Below are 17687 nucleotides of genomic sequence, written 5' to 3' on the forward strand. Positions count from 1 at the left end.
GAAATCTTTATTTCAAGAGTCCTTAGATAGTCTGCAAAGCGGGCAAATTACTTATCCTGTTCCGCTTGGCGGAGTTTTTGAGGATAGGCATCTTGGCCTTATAGTCTTCAACTTTAGATGCTGCAGGTTTATTCCTTACAGAAGTGGTTGAAGAGGCCTTGTTAGAGGGATTACTGTCAGCACTCTCAGGTGTCTGACCTTCCCTTGGCGTCTGAACGCCAGGAATGGGTGAAGATTGGGCGTTAAACGCCAACTTCTCTCCCTTTTCTGGCGTTTGAACGCCAGAACTGGGCAGGGAATGGGCGTTTAACGCCAGCTTTCCTTCCCCTTCTGGCGTTTGAACGCCACTAGCATTCCTCTCTGGGCTCTTACTGTCCTCAGAGGGATTTTGGATAGTGGTTTGGTTATCCTCTGTCAATTGTTCCTTGTTTGGCTTTTTGCTCTTTTGAGCAGTGGTATTCAGTGTCTTCCCACTCCTCAGTTGAACTGCTTGACATTCCTCTGTTATCTGTTTAGATATTTGCTGTTTTGCTTGATTCAACTGCAGTTCTATGTTCTTGTTAGCAACTTTAGTTTCATAGAGCATCTCTTTAAATTCTGCTAACTGTTCTGTCATCAGGAGCAATTGCTGATTAAGCTCAATCATCTGTTCTTGAGGATCAGGGTCAGTGACTACTGTCATGACTTCCTCTTCTAGAGAGAACTCATTGCTAGAGTACAAATATTGGTTTCTAGCAACAGTGTCTATAAACTCTTGAGCTTCTTCAATTGTCTTCCTCATGTGTATAGATCCACCAGCTGAGTGGTCTAAAGACATCTGAGCTTTTTCTGTAAGCCCATAGTAGAAGATGTCTAACTGTACCCACTCTGAAAACATTTCAGAGGGGCATTTTCTTAGCATACCTCTATACCTCTCCCTGGCATTATAAAGGGATTTATTATCCTCTTGTTTAAAGCCTTGGATGTCCAGCCTTAGCTGTGTCATCCTCTTTGGAAGGTAAAAATGATTCAGGAATTTGTCTGATAACTGTTTCCATGTCTTTATGCTTGCTGTAGGTTGGCTATTCAACCACCTTTTAGCTTGATTTTTTACAGCAAATGGAAACAGTAATAGTCTGTAGACATCCTGATCCACCTCTTTATCATGTACTGTGTCAGCAATTTGTAAGAAATGTGCCAGAAACTCAGTAGGCTCTTCCTGAGGAAGGCCGGAATACTGGCAATTTTGCTGCACTATGATAATGAGTTGAGGATTTAGCTCAAAGCTGCTTGCTTTGATGGGAGGCGTGCAGATGCTACTCCCATATGCAGCTGTAATGGGGTTAGCATATGACCCCAGAGTCCTTCTGGACTGATCAATCCCACTTAGGTCCATAATGGATTGCAAATAGATATATTTTGTTTTTTTTTTTGTTTTAACGAAAAAAAAAATAAAATAAAACAAAAGAAAATTAAAATAAAAATTCGAAAATCAAAAAGAAAATAAGATCAAAGCAAATTGAGAACTGAATCAATTAGTTAATTAAAAAGATTTTGAAAATAGCAATTAAAAAGATATGATTGAAAAATTTTTATGAAAAAGATTTGATTTTTGAAAAGAGGAAAGAGAAAAACACAAAAAGACACCAAACATAAAATGTTTAGAAAATCAAACACTAATTTTCAAAAATTTTTTAAGAGAAAAACACCAAGAGGACACCAAACTTAGAACTTTTACGGATCAAAAAGGGATTAAGGACATGCAAAATCGAAAATTAAAAGAAAAACAAAAGCATGCAATTGACACCAAACTTAAAATATGAAACTAGACTCAACTAAAAGACTCTAAACCAATAAAAACAAAACAGTCCTAATCTAAGCAACAAGATAAGCCGTCAGTTGTCCAAACTCAAACAATCCCTAGCAACGGCGCCAAAAACTTGGTGCACGAAATTGCAATCACACTTTTGCAATCCCGCACAACTAACCAGCAAGTGCACTGGGTCGTCCAAGTAATACCTTGCGTGAGCAAGGGTCGATCCCACGGAGATTGTCGGCTTGAAGCAAGCTATGGTTATCTTGTAAATCTTAGTCAGGATATCAGAAATTATCAGGTTTGATTGTGAAAAGCAAAAGAACATGAAATAAGTACTTGTTTCTCAGTAATGGGGAATAGGTTGAGGTTTTGGAGATGCTCCATCTTCTGAATCTCTGCTTTCCTACTGTCTTCTTCTTCAAGCACGCAAGGCTCCTTCCATGGCAAGCTGTATGCAAGGGTTTCACCGTTGTCAGTGGCTACCTCCCATCCTCTCAGTGGAAATGTTCAACGCACCCTGTCACGGCACGGCTATCCATCTGTCGGTTCTCAATCAGGCCGGAATAGAATCCAGTGATCCTTTTGCGTCTGTCACTAACGCCCCGCCTTCAGGAGTTTGAAGCTCGTCACAGTCATTCAATCATTGAATCCTACTCAGAATACCACAGACAAGGTTTAGACCTTCCGGATTCTCTTGAATGCCGCCATCAGTTCTAGCTTATACCACGAAGATTCTGGTTAAAGAATCCAAGAGATATCTACTTAATCTAAGGTAGAACGGAGGTGGTTGTCAGGCACACGTTCATAGTTGAGAATGATGATGAGTGTCACGGATCATCACATTCATCCGATTTAAGAACAAGTAGTATCTTAGAATGAAAGCAAGCATGATTGAATGAGAAACAGTAGTAATTGCATTAATCCATCAAGACACAGCAGAGCTCCTCACCCCCAACCATGGGGTTTAGAGACTCATGCTGTGGAAAGTACACAAAGAAACGTGTAAAGTGTCATGAGGTACAGATACAATGTCAAAAGATCCTATTAATAGTTAACTAGTAGCCTAAGGTTTACAGAAATGAGTAAATGACAGAAAAATCCACTTCCGGGCCCACTTGGTGTGTGCTTGGGCTGAGCATTGAAGCTTTCATGTGTAGAGACCTTTTCTGGAGTTAAACGCCAGCTTTCATGCCAGTTTGGGCGTTTAACTCCAAGTTTTATGCCAGTTCCAGCGTTAAACGCTGGAAATTCTGAGGCTGAATTGCCACGCCGGTTTGGGCCATCAAATCTCGGGCAAAGTATGGACTATTATACATTGCTGGAAAGCCCAGGATGTCTACTTTCCAATGCCGTTGAGAGCGCGCTAATTGGGCTTCTGTAGCTCCAGAAAATCCACTTCGAGTGTAGGGAGGTCAGAATCCAACAGCATCTGCAGTCCTTTTCAGTCTCTGAATCAGATTTTTGCTCAGGACCCTCAATTTCAGTCAGAAAATACCTGAAATCACAGAAAAACACACAAACTCATAGTAAAGTCCAGAAAAGTGAATTTTAACTAAAAACTAATAAAAATATACTAAAAACTAACTAGATCATACTGAAAATATACTAAAAACAATGCCAAAAAGCGTACAAATTATCCGCTCATCAGTTAGCCCTCAAACTTTTGCACAAACTTTTGGGTGAAAAGTTAGCCTCAAAGTTAGACCCCTAACTTTTGGGCTAACGTTAGAATTTGAAAATCACTCCCTGGGCTACTAAAGTTTGCGCCAACATTAGACCCCTAACTTTTGGGCTAACGTTGGCATGAGAAAAACCTCCCTGGCCACCAAAAGTTTGCGCCAACGTTAGCCCCCTAACTTTTGGGCTAACGTTGGCACATGAAAATATAAGGGGAGGGGCAAAAGTTTGCGCCACCGTTAGACCCCTAACTTTTGGGCTAACCTTGGCGCCATAGGTGCACTAGGAAGGGCCAACGTTGGAGCCAAAGTTAGACCCCTAACTTTTGCACCAACGTTGGTATCAGCAAAAGAGGCTAGCTGGTATGAAAAGTTGGAGCAAAAGTTAGCCCCTTAACTTTTGCTCAAACTTTTACTCCAACTTTTGCAAAACTCCAACCCGGTTCAATTGGTTCACTTTGGTTCCTCTCCAAACTCCAAGAGCAATCAACCAAGGCCTCTTTCAACCCAATTCCACCAAGAGCAAAGGCCCAACTCAAGGCTTGAAGATCATTTGAAGAAAGTGTATAAATAGGATAGAATTCAAGTTCTTCAGGGAGCTTTCCTTTTGAATTTTCATAATAGTTTTCGGAGAGCTTTGGATATTGAGTGATCTTTAATTTCTTAGTTTGGGGGAAGGAGAATTCCATTCTCTTCCTCTTAGTTTTATTGCTTTCAATTTCAATTACAACTGTCTTGGATCTTGGGTTGGAGAATTGAAGGAATTCTATTTCAATCTCACCTTGGATCTTGTTTATTTTCACTGCAATTGAATTTCCATTTCTGTTACTTGCATCTCATCTACTTTCTTTGCAATTTACAATTCCCTTGCAATTGTTCTTGTTGGATCTAGGAAGGCATTGAGATCTAGACTTGGTTTTCTAGTCTCTGGGTCCTGAGATCTAAATTCCCAATTTACATTCTGTTTACTGCTTTCCATGTTCATTTACTTCTCTGCTCCAAGATCTGATTTCATCCACACACTCTTCTACTTCTCTACTTGATGCAATTTACTTTTCCTTGTTTAAATTCTGCAAATCCAATACCCAATCCCCTTTACATTTCAAGCCATTTACATTTCTTGCACTTTAAGATTCTGTAATTTATATTTCTTGCAATTTAAGTTTCTACCATTTAATTTCTTGTTATTTAAGATTCAGCAATTTATTTCCTGTTCTCTTTACTTTCAATGCAATTTAAATTCTGCAAATCACCAATTAATCAACCAAATCTTTATTCGCTTGACTAAATCAACCACTAAACTAAAATTGCTCAATCCTTCAATCCCTGTGGGATCGACCTCACTCCCGTGAGTTATTATTACTTGATGCGACCCGGTGCACTTGCCGGTGAGTTTTGTGTCGGATTGTTTTCCGCACGTCAAGTTTTTGGCGCCGTTGCCGGGGATTGATTAGATTGACAATGATTAAGTAAGGTGGTAGTTTAGATCAAGCACTTTTTCTTTATTTTTAATTAACCCACTAACTGTTTGATTTTTTGCTTAAACTAACTAAAACTTCAATCCAGCATTAGATTAAAGTGTCATTAGCTGAGTGTGTTTCTTATGCTCTGCTTGTATGTCAGGTACAAGAAGAACCACACCCACTTTTCAGGAACAAGACGAAAGAACTCTTAGGAGGCTAAGAAGAGCTGAAAGAGGGAAAAATATTGTTGGAGAAGAGGAATCCGAAGAAGAATTCCAAGATATGGAGGAACATTCAACCAATCCACTTGATGGAGTAGACAACAACAATAACAATCCACCCCAGAGGAGAGTTTTGGCCTCCTATACCTTTGCAAATCCTAGACATTGTGGAAGCAGCATTTTGGCTCCAAATGTCAATGCAAACAATTTTGAACTTAAGCCACAACTCATCACTTTGGTTCAGAACAATTGTTCTTTTGGTGGAGGATCACTTGAAGACCCGCACCAACACTTATCCACCTTCTTGAGGATGTGTAACACTATCAAAACTAATGGTGTGCCTCCTGACAGTTACAAACTGATGCTATTCCCATTCTCTCTCAGGGACAAGGCCACTCAACGGTTGGAATTGTTTCCAAGGGACAGCATCAACAACTGGGATGATTTGGTAACCAAGTTCCTTGCCAAGTTTTATCCACCTCAGAGGATTGTAAGGCTGAAGGCTGAGGTACAAACATTTACACAAATGGAGGCTGAACCCATTTATGAGACATGGGAGAGGTACAAGGCACTAGTCAGAAAATGCCCCCTGCCATGTTTAATGAATGGGAGAAGCTGCAAAACTTCTATGAAGGCTTAACATTGAAATCCCAGGAAGCTTTGGATCATTCAGCTGGAGGTTCCTTGCAACTCATGAAAACTGCAGAGGAGGCTCAAGAACTCATTGATATGGTGGCTAACAACCAATATTTCTTTGCTCATCAAAGAAACCGCCAACCATCACAAAGAAGAGGAGTAATGGAGCTAGAAGGAGTGGATTCAATCCTGGCTCAAAACAAGATGATGCAGCAGCAAATTCAACAACAATTTGAGCAAATGACTAAGAGGATTGATAGCCTCCAAGTTGCGGCAGTTAACACTAGCCAACCATCAACCACATGGGGGCAAAACGAAGAAATTCAAGAAGAGCAACAGCAAGAACAAGTCCAGTACATGCATTCTAGTCCAAATGAAGTCTATGGTGATACTTACAACCCCTCATGGAAGAATCACCCCAACCTCAGATGGGGAGACACTCATAACCAAAACCAACAACCATGGCAGAGGAACTCAAACCAAAACAACCCAAGAAACAACCAAAATTACAACCAGCATCAAACCAACCAAAACACTTACAGAAAACCTCAAAACAACTACCCCAACCTCAACCAGTACCAATCCAATAACCAACCCATTAACCAAAATGCCCACCATCCACCACCCACAGCTCACAACCCACCACAAGCACCACCTGAATCCCAAAGACTCACAAACCTGGAGACCTTGATAGACAAAATGATGAAATACCAGGAAATGACAACCAAAAACCATGAGGCTTCCATGAAGAGCCTAGAGAGGCAAATCGGGCAAATCTCCAAGCAAATTTCTGTTGAGAGACCTTCAAGCTCATTGCTCAGTGACACAATCCCAAATCCCAAGGAGGAATGCAAGGTAATACAATTAAGGAGTGGGAGAACATTGATGAGCAACAATGACACTACAAAGAAGCAAGCAGAGAGCATCAAAGAACCAACAGAGGACAAAAAGCAAACAAAGGCAGATGAAGCCAAGGATCAAGAGGTGATGCCAAACAAAAGCACTGAAAAACTTAAAGAGAAGGGCAACCAACAAAGTCAACAGCAAGTAGGAAAGAGCATCACATCTCCACTGCCATATCCTCAGAGATTCAACAAAGAGGTTAAGGACCAGCATTTCCACAAGTTCCTTGAGACCTTCAAGAAGCTGGAAATCAATATCCCCTTAGCTGAAGCACTTGAGCAAATGCCTTTGTATGCCAAATTTTTAAAGGAGCTTATCAACAAGAAAAGAAGTTGGCTTGAGAGGGAAACCGTATTACTCACCGAGGAATGCAGTGCTGTGATTCAACGGGGCATTCCACCAAAACTCAAGGATCCGGGGGGCTTTGTAGTGTCGTGCACCATTGGCAAAATAATTCTCAACAAAGCTCTCTGTGACCTTGGTGCCAGCATCAATTTAATGCCTCTTTCAATGATGAGAAAGCTTGATATAGAAGAGCTTAAGCCCACCAGGATGTCATTAGTTATGGCTGACAGATCCATCAAGACACCCAATGGAATTGTGGAGAATCTGTTGGTGAAGGTTGGGGAATTTATCTTCCCAGCAAATTTTGTGATTTTGGATACTGAAGAGGAAGGAAGTGACTCAATCATTTTGGGAAGGCCATTTTTACACACAGCAAGAGCCATCATTGATGTAGAAAAAGGGGAAATGATCTTCAGGGTCCATAATGAACAAATGATCATAAATGTTTTCAAGTCAATGCAAAACATTCCTGAGCAAGAGGACTACGTAAAAGTGGATATGATAGAGAGTTTGGTGGAGGAAATGCTGGAAGAAAATTCTCAGGAGCAAGAAGGAAATCAAGGGGCAACAGAAGAACAAGTAGCTGAGACCTTCATTGAGCAAGATGAGAAACAGGACAAGAAGGAAGAAGTACGGAAACAAGAACTGAAACCACTACCTCCCCATCTCAAATATGCATTTCTAGGCACATCAGAGAGTTTCCCAGTGATCATTAATTCATCCCTGACAAAGAAGGAAGAGGGAGAGCTTCTTAATGTACTCAAATCTCACAAAGATGCTTTAGGATGGACCATTGATGACCTGAAAGAAATCAGCCCTGCAGCATGTATGCATAAAATCCTCTTGGAAGACAACTCCAAACCAGTAGTTCAACCTCAAAGAAGGCTAAATCCCACAATGAAGGAAGTTGTCCAGAAAGAAGTAATGAAGTTGTGGAATGCAGGGATAATTTTCCCAATATCTGACAGCCCATGGGTGAGCCCGGTTCAGGTTGTACCAAAGAAAGGAGGAATGACGGTCATCACCAATGAAAAGAATGAGTTGATTCCTACTAGAACAGTGACTGGATGGAGGATGTGCATAGACTATAGAAGATTGAATGATGCCACCAGAAAGGACCATTTCCCTCTTCCATTCATTGATCAGATGCTGGAACGGTTGGCCGGTCATGCCTATTATTGCTTTTTGGATGGATATTCTGGGTATAATCAAATCGTGGTGGACCCCAAGGACCAAGAGAATACTACCTTTACATGCCCATTTGGAGTCTTTGCATACCGAAGGATGCCCTTTGGGCTTTGCAACGCCCCTGCCACATTTCAAAGGTGTATGCTATCCATTTTTTCTGATATGGTAGAAAAATTTCTAGAGGTCTTCATGGATGACTTCTCTGTTTTTGGTGATAATTTCAATGCTTGCCTGAACTATTTAACCCTTGTCTTGAAACGATGCCAAGAAACTAATTTGGTTTTAAACTGGGAAAAATGCCATTTCATGGTACCCGAAGGGATTGTCCTTGGCCATAAAGTTTCAAGAAAAGGGATAGAGGTTGATAAGGCAAAGGTTGAGATAATAGAAAAACTCCCTGCACCAATTAATGTGAAATCTGTTAGAAGTTTCTTGGGACATGCCAAATTTTATAGAAGGTTTATCAAGGACTTTTCAAAAATAGCCAAACCTTTAAGTAATCTGTTAATGCTTGATAATCCTTTTGTGTTTGATGAAGACTGCCGGCATGCCTTTGAAACCTTAAAACATAAACTCACAACAGCACCAATCATCACACCTCCAGATTGGGAATTACCTTTTGAACTCATGTGTGATGCAAGTGACCTTGCAATTGGTGCTGTACTTGGGCAAAAGAAAGGAAATCTGCATCATGTTATATATTATGCAAGTAAAGTGTTAAATAATGCCCAAAGAAAGTACACCACAACAGAGAAGGAGTTGCTAGCTGTAGTTTATGCATTTGATAAGTTTAGATCATACTTGATAGGATCCAAAGCTGTGGTTTATACTGATCATGCTGCACTTAAGTATTTGATGTCAAAGCAGGATGCTAAACCGAGACTCATCAGGTAGATATTGCTCCTACAAGAGTTTGACATTGAGATAAGAGATAGGAAGGGCACTGAAAACCGGGTTGCTGATCATCTGTCAAGGCTACCACATGAAACAACTCAAAAAGCTTCTCAGCCCGTAAATGAAAGCTTCCCAGATGAGCACCTCTTGTAGATCCAGCAAACACCTTGGTTTGCTGACATAGCTAACTACAAAGTTGGAGGGAAGATACCTCAAGAGTTCTCTAAGAAACAAGTGAAGAGGTTGATCAATGAAGCAAGGAAATTTTCATGGGATGAACCCTTCCTGTTCAAGAGATGCTCTGATGGAGTAATCAGAAGGTGTGTTCCCGAGAGTGAAATAAGGGACATCTTGTGGCATTGTCACGGTTCAGCTTATGGTGGACACTTTGGCCCAGAAAAAATAGCCGCAAAAGTACTGCAGAGTGGCTTCTATTGGCCAACCATCTTCAAGGATGCCAGAGAATATGTTCATCAATGTAATGAATGTCAGAGAGCAGGAGGATTAACAAGAAGGAATGAGATGCCTCAAAACTTCATCTTGGAATTAGAATTGTTCGACCTATGGGGAATTGACTTCATGGGACCCTTTCCCCCTTCCTATTCTTTCAGATACATCTTAGTAGCAGTGGAGTACGTCTCAAAGTGGGTGGAGGCCATAGCCACAACTACCTGTGACGCACAAATTATCCTCCAATTCCTAAAAAAACACATTTTTACAAGATATGGAGTACCCAAGGGGCTTGTTAGTGATGGTGGTGGTCACTTTTGCAACAAACAGATGGAAAAACTCCTCCACAAATATGGAGTAGTCCATAAGGTAGCCACACCCTACCACCCTCAGACTAACGGCCAAGCTGAATTGGCAAATAGAGAATTGAAGAAGATACTAGAGAAAACAGTGGGAATCACAAGAAAAGATTGGGCTAAAAAGCTAGAGGATGCATTATAGGCATATAGGACAGCTTTTAAAACTCCTATTGGCAAGTCACTGGTGCGTGAAATTGTGAACAATACTTTTCACAACTCTCATAATCCCCGGTCATGAACTCCAAAAACTTGGTAGTTCAATTCCATGGCATTACACAACTTCGCACAACTAACCAGCAAGTGCACTGGGTCGTCCAAGTAATACCTTACGTGAGTAAGGGTCGATCCCACGGAGATTGTTAGTATTGAAGCAAGCTATGGTCACCTTGTAAATCTCAGTCAGGCAGACTCAAATGGGTATAGTGATAAACGAAAATAACATAAAGATAAAGATAGAGATACTTATGTATATCATTGGTGAGAGCTTCAGATAAGCGTATGAAGATGCCTTCCCTTCTGTCTCTCTGCTTTCCTACAGTCTTCATCCAATCCTTCTTACTCCTTTCCATGGCAAGCTTATGCAAGGGTTTCACCGTTGTCAGTGGCTACCTCCCATCCTCTCATTGGAAATGTTCAACGCACCTTGTCACGGCACGGCTATCCATCTGTCGGTTCTCAATCAGGCCGGAATAGAATCCAGTGATTCTTTTGCGTCTGTCACTAACGCCCCGCCTTCAGGAGTTTGAAGCACGTCACAGTCATTCAATCATTGAATCCTACTCAGAATACCACAGACAAGGTTAGACCTTCCGGATTCTCTTGAATGCCGCCATCAGTTCTCGCCTATACCACGAAGACTCTGATCTCACGGAATGGCTGGCTCGTTTGTCAGGCGAGCACTCGGTTGTCAGGCGATCAACCATGCATCGTGTTATCAGGAATCCAAGAGATATTCACTAGAGCTTTGATTGCTTGTAGAACAAGAATGGTTGTCAGTCACCTTGTTCATGAGTGAGAATGATGATGAGTGTCACGGATCATCACCTTCATCAAGTTGAAGAACAAGTGATATCTTGGACAAAGAACAAGCGGAATTGAATGGAAGAACAATAGTAATTGCATTAATACTCGAGGTACAGCAGAGCTCCACACCTTAATCTATGGTGTGTAGAAACTCCACCGTTGAAAATACATAAGCATAAGGTCTAGGCATGGCCGAATGGCCAACCTCCCAATGATCTAAGATAGCATAAAACGAAGATAGCTACCAAAGTCTCTAGATACAATAGTAAAAGGTCCTACTTATAGATAACTAGTAGCCTAAGGTGTACAAAGATGAGTAAATGACATAAAAATCCACTTCCGGGCCCACTTGGTGTGTGCTTGGGCTGAGCAATGAAGCAATTTCGTGTAGAGACTCTTCTTGGAGTTAAACGCCAGCTTTTATGCCAGTTTGGGCGTTTAACTCCCATTTGGGTGCCAGTTCCAGCGTTTAACGCTGGGATTTCTTGAGGTGACTTTGAACGCCGGTTTGGGCCATCAAATCTTGGGCAAAGTATGGACTATCATATATTGCTGGAAAGCCCAGGATGTCTACTTTCCAACGCCGTTGAGAGCGCGCCAATTGGGCTTCTGTAGCTCCAGAAAATCCACTTCGAGTGCAGGGAGGTCAGAATCCAACAGCATCTGCAGTCCTTTTTAGTCTCTGAATCAGATTTTTGCTCAGGTCCCTCAATTTCAGCCAGAAAATACCTGAAATCACAGAAAAACACACAAACTCATAGTAAAGTCCAGAAAAGTGAATTTTAACTAAAAACTAATAAAAATATACTAAAAACTAACTAGATCATACTAAAAACATACTAAAAACAATGCCAAAAAGCATATAAATTATCCGCTCATCAGTCACCCTTTCAGCTTTTGTATGGCAAATCATGCCACCTCCCTGTAGAGCTTGAACACAGAGCTTTTTGGGCCACTAAACTCCTCAACCTTGATTCCTAAGCTGCAGGAGAGAAAAGGCTGTTACAACTAAATGAGTTAGATGAATTCAGGCTAGACGCTTATGAAAGTGCCAAGATATACAAGGAGAGAGCTAAGAGGTGGCATGACAAGAAGATCACAAAGAAGGAATTCAAGCCAGGACAGCAAGTGCTCCTGTACAATTCAAGGCTTAAACATTTCCCTGGCAAACTAAGGTCTAAGTGGACTGGGCCATACTTGGTGACAAAGGTTTTTCCCTATAGGAGTATTGAACTGCTTGATGAGGCAACAAAGAATCAATTCACAGTAAATGGTCACAGAGCAAAGTTGTACTTGGGAGGACAATGGGATAAGGAAAAAGAGGTCCAGAACCTACAGCCCTCTTGAAAAGAATGGAAAGATGTCAAGCTAATGACAATAAAAGAGCGCTTGTTGGGAGGCAACCCAACCTGAGATAGTTTTCTTTTCATAGCTTTTTCAATAGAAATGATGAATAATTGATATGTATTGCAAGGAACTAAGTTTGGTGTTGCACACCAAAAATAATTTAAGGGAGAATGTAGGATTCTAAGTTTGGTGTTCCACCAAAACCTCATTCAGAAACACATTCTAACTTCCTACACATTGCTAGTCTCAAGCAATAAAACAAATTATTCAACCATATAACTGCTTTTTAACTCTATAACCTTTAGCAAGAACATAAAAGTCTGCCCAGAGTTAAACTGTTGAATCAGAGGAAGTAGCAAGGAATTATGCATCATGACTCGAAAAGGGGCACAACAGAAGGAAGAACAAAAGAACTGCAAACTAATAGGTTGTATCTATACTTAACCTTTGCTGTTGAGAAATGTTTTGAGTATGTTCTGTTAAAGTGTTCACTTAGTTCAAACAGATTCAATTCTCTCTTAAAATAAGTAAGTTAGTATTTGTGCTTGTGTGTTTACTTCCACTTGGCTAGAAGCATGTTTTGTCCCCTGCATCTTTAATTCAAGAAAAGAAATGTTTGAATATGAAGAAAGATAGTCCTTGTCAGGTAGAAGTATAATAGAAGTGAGTGGTGGTATGTGTGTGATTGTATAAAAGCTCACTTTTAGTGAATAAAGAGCTAGGATGTCTCCTTCTAAGAATAGAGTGGCCTACCGTATATGAATCTCAATTAAATAAAGATCCTTGGTTAGAAAGGAAAACAAAAAGAAAGGAAGAAAAGAAATAGCCAAAAAGTGGCAGAAAAAACAAAGAGAAACAAAAAGAAACAAGGCTGGACACCAATAGCTTGAACTTTAAAATATATGCCTGTGGTGTCTTTGTACTAGGATCTGCTTGGATTAGTAAGCTCTTTGGAGTGCTTCAACACTTGGTGACTTGGATTAACTAATCCGGGATCATCAGCTGAAAGTCCACTATCAAGAGCAACCTAACTAGAAGGCATTTAGTAACCCAAAGAGGTGCTGGGCATCAATATTTTAAGAAGGAATGTGAGCCAAGTGTCAATGGTGAATGATGCCAAGGCATCTTAGGCTAGTTTCACTAGCATTTTTCTGTTAGTTTTAGTTGTTTTATGCATTTTCTTGAGCTTAAAGTAACCAAGAATGGTTAAATGAACAACAAAGCAATGAACCATCCAAACAGTATGATTTTGATGCAAATTCCATGAGTTTTTAGTTATATTACTTGAATGCTATGAATGGAAGATTTCTCATGAAATTTTGCAAGACTTTGATGCAGTTGTTTGGATGATTTCAGGGAAGAAGAGGTTAGGCAAGGAAGCAACAAAATCAATAAAGGAAGCTTGAATATCACATGTGGAGTTTAAGCTCCAGTTTAAGCTCCAGTTTAAGCTTAAACTGGAGCTTAAACGCCAAAATCATGAAAGCTGAGGAAAAGCTAAAAGTGGCGTTTAACCTCCAGTTTAACCTTAAACTGGAGCTTAAACATGTTCGACCAAAATCCACACTCCAGGGTTTCTTTCTTCATTTCCACGTTTAAGCTCCAGTTTAACCTTAAACTGGAGCTTAAACGTGTTCGACCATTCTCCTCCATGGTTGCTTTCTTCATTTCCACGTTTAAGCTTCAGTTTAACCTTAAACTGAAGCTTAAACGTGTTCGACAATTCCACACTCCAGGGTTGCCATCTTCCATTTCCACGTTTAAGCTTCAGTTTAACCTTAAACTGAAGCTTAAACGTGTTCGACTACTTTACCCTCCAGGGTTGCTTTCTTCCATTTCCACGTTTAAGCTTCAGTTTAACCTTAAACTGAAGCTTAAACGTGCTTGAATTATATCACCTCCAGGAGTGTCCAACGTTTAAGTTGCAGTTTAAGCTTAAACTGCAACTTAAACGCCACTATTTGAAAAGGTTTCTGGGCCAAAGATATTGCAGTTTAAGTTAGCATTTGAGCACAAATATTAACTTAAACGTACTCTGGTATGAAACCCAATTGAATATCATGGTTTATGGGATTGGGCCTGAAGAATTGATGAGTCTGGAATTTCAATTTGTTGAGTCATGTGTCATTACTTGATTATCACTAAGTTGGCTCAATGAATGTTACAGAATTGGATCAGCAGCCTCATCAGGATTATGGATCATAAAAGCAAAAGGAAATCAGGGAAAGGCCTCAAAGCCCAAGAAACACAACAGAAGCTCAATTTAGAAAGTGTATAAATAGGATAGAATTTAAGTTAGAAGCAACTTTTGATCATTTTTCTAGTTTTCATACTTTTTGTAATTGAATTCAGAGCTATGACTCACTAAACCCCTTTCATTGGGTTAGGGAGCTCTATTGTAATTCAATGAATCAATAATAGTTTTTATCTTCTTCTTCAATCTTTTCTCTTGAATTTTTTTAGAAAGCTTCTCGATCTAATTCCATTGGTTAGTTGTCTTGGGAAAGAAACTATCCATAATTGGAATCCTTCGGAACCTTGGGAAAGGAATGGAGGATTCATGCTAGAGAAGCTTTCTCACAGTGAATTGGATTGGGGTTTGGATGGATATTGTGACATGTAATCCTACCAAATTGTGGTTCATGAAACTGTGTGGTATAATCAGTGATCGAGCATCATCTCTTCTTATGAACATTTAAACCAAGGGATTGGGAATTTGTTTGTTTTTAGAGAGAATTGGTGAGCCAAGGGATTGGGATCCAATCATATAAGATAGCCAAGCAAAATTCAATGAACGAATTGGTTAAGGAAGGGACAAAAATGTTTTGATTCGGAGATCTCAATATCTCCTGAAACCCAATGAATTCCCCATTTCTGATCTACCACTTTCTCTTTACATTCTGCAATTAAATTCATGCAATCACCCCGATCCCTTTTTAATTTCAGCAATTTAGCTTCTCGCTCTTTAATTCATGCAATTTAAGATTCCGCAATTTCAATTTCTTGCCATTTACGTTTCCCGCCAATTTTACATTCCGCAATTCTCATCTAAATTTTGATTCCGCTCAACTAGAACACACTTCTAATCCGAATCGCTCACTCAACCAATCCTTGTGGGATTCGACCTCACTTTATTGTGAGTTTTTACTTGACGATAACCGGTGCACTTGCCGGAAGGAATTTTTGCCGATCGTGCAATTTCCTAAAATCGTAGCTATCAAGTTTATGGCGCCGTTGCCGGGGATTGGTTTTCGATTGACAATTCTCAAATTGGAAGTTAACTAGATTGAGCATTTTTCTTGTTTTGTTAATTCAGTTCAAGTTACTTGTTGAATTTTAATTTATGCACTCTGTTACTTGCTTTCTTTCTTTATGCCTTTAAATTCAAGCAACTAACTCACTGACTCACTAACTATTTGAATTAATTCCTCAACTGCTCTAATCATACTCTTCCATTAACCAAGAGTATTTCACTTGTTTGTTGCCTGTGCTGTGTTCTTGTATGACAGGTAGGAGAGGAGAGACATCAACTCATCCATATACCGAACCAGAGAGGACCCTTCATAAACTTAGAAGGGAAGCAAGAGGGAAGAGAGTACTGGGAGAAGAAGAATCTGAAGGAGAATCTGAGGACAATTTTGAGGAAGCTCTAGATCTCAACATGGATAGAGAAGTTCACAACCATGAGAGAGCTGATGGAAACAATGCCATTCCCGAGAGGAGGGTTCTTGGTTCATACATAAACCCAACCTCTGGGAATTGTGGTAGCAGCATTCAGAAACCACCCATTCAGGCCAACAATTTTGAACTCAAACCACAGCTAATATCACTGGTGGAGAATCATTGTTCATTTGGTGGGAGTGCTAATGAAGATCCAAACCAACATCTCACAAAATTCCTGAGAATTTACGACACTGTGAAGTCCAATGGAGTCCAGGAAGATGCCTATAAACTGCTCTTGTTCCCATTTTCACTTAGGGACAAGGCAGCTAAGTGGCTAGAATCATTCCCAAGGGGGAGCCTAACAACTTGGGATGAGGTGGAAAGCAAGTTTCTGGCACGTTTCTACCCCCCACAAAAGGTCAAGAGGCTTCGATCTGAGGTTCAGACTTTTAGACAACAAGATGGTGAAACTCTCTACGAGGCATGGGAGAGATTCAAGGATTTGACAAGGAAATGCCCACCAGACATGTTCCATGACTGGGTGCAATTGCATATTTTCTATGATGGACTGTCTTATGAATCAAGGAAGGCTGTAGACCATTCATCAGGAGGTTCATTGAACAGGAAAAAGACTGTGGAAGAAGCCATTGAAGTGATTGAGACAGTGGCTGAGAATGAGTACTACTATGCATCAGAGAGACACAACACTAAGGGAGTCATGGAGCTGAACCATGTTGATACAATTCTAGCCCAAAACAAGGTGTTTGCCAAGCAACTAGCAGAGCTCACCAGGAAATTAGAAACAAAGCAAGTGGCTGCAATACACACACAAGATCAAGAGGAAGTAAGCACTGAAGGAGGTGATTGGGAAGAGGCCAACTATGTGGGAAATCAACAAAGGCAACCATATGATCCACATTCCAACACTTACAACCCAGGCTGGAAAAACCACCCAAACTTTGGGTGGGGAAACCAGCAAACCCAACCACAAAACCACAAACCTTACAACCCCAACCAACATAACAATTCCACATACCAAAACTCCAACCAAAGATCATACCAAGCCACACAAAACACTTACTCCCAACCACCATATCATAGCCAAAATAGTCAACCTGCCCAACCTAATCCGAACCAACAATTTCAAGATCAATTAAACAGGATAGAAGGAATGCTTGCAAACATGGGTCAGGACATAAGTGAGTTGAAAAGCTTTAGGGATGATGTGAGATCTACCTTAAGGAACCATGGTGAAAAACTCAAGAGGATGGAGTCTCGAGTAGGAGAGCTATCTCAACAGGCCCCCAAGTCGACTGCAGTGTTCCCTAGTGACACAGAAAAGAATCCTAAAGGGGAACAAAAGGGAGTGAGATGGGAAGAATGCAAGGCCATCACCATATTGAAGGAAGTCTCAGAAGAAGAAGGAGTCAGACCCTCAGAACAGGAGCCAGAAATCTTGAAGGAAGGTGTGGAAGAAGCTAAGCAGGAAAGTGAAACTGAGCAAGCCAAGGAACTGCAAAATAAAGGCATGCTGGAAACATACCAACCAAAAGCACCATTTCCTCAGAGGTTAGGAGGAGGTGAAAAAGGGAAAACATATTCAAGGTTTTTAGAGACATTTAAGTCTCTCCATATCAATATTCCCTTTCTTGAGATTCTTCAGCAGATGCCTACACATATCAAGTATTTGAAGGAATTGCTGAGCAAGAAAAGAGTTTTGAAGG

The 17687-nt window shown here is 40.5% G+C and overlaps 1 non-coding gene across 1 annotated transcript; it reads right to left on the reverse strand.

Annotated features, from left to right (window-relative positions):
• Nucleotides 1-16387: 16387 nt before the first annotated feature.
• On the reverse strand, nucleotides 16388-16491 carry LOC130937013 (small nucleolar RNA R71). The gene has a single exon (XR_009068252.1). It is a non-coding gene; the product is annotated as a small nucleolar RNA R71 (small nucleolar RNA).
• Between the last annotated feature and the right edge of the window lie 1196 nt (nucleotides 16492-17687).

This window comes from Arachis stenosperma, chromosome 6 (assembly GCF_014773155.1).
Source record: "Arachis stenosperma cultivar V10309 chromosome 6, arast.V10309.gnm1.PFL2, whole genome shotgun sequence".
NCBI classification, from domain to species: Eukaryota; Viridiplantae; Streptophyta; class Magnoliopsida; order Fabales; family Fabaceae; genus Arachis; species Arachis stenosperma.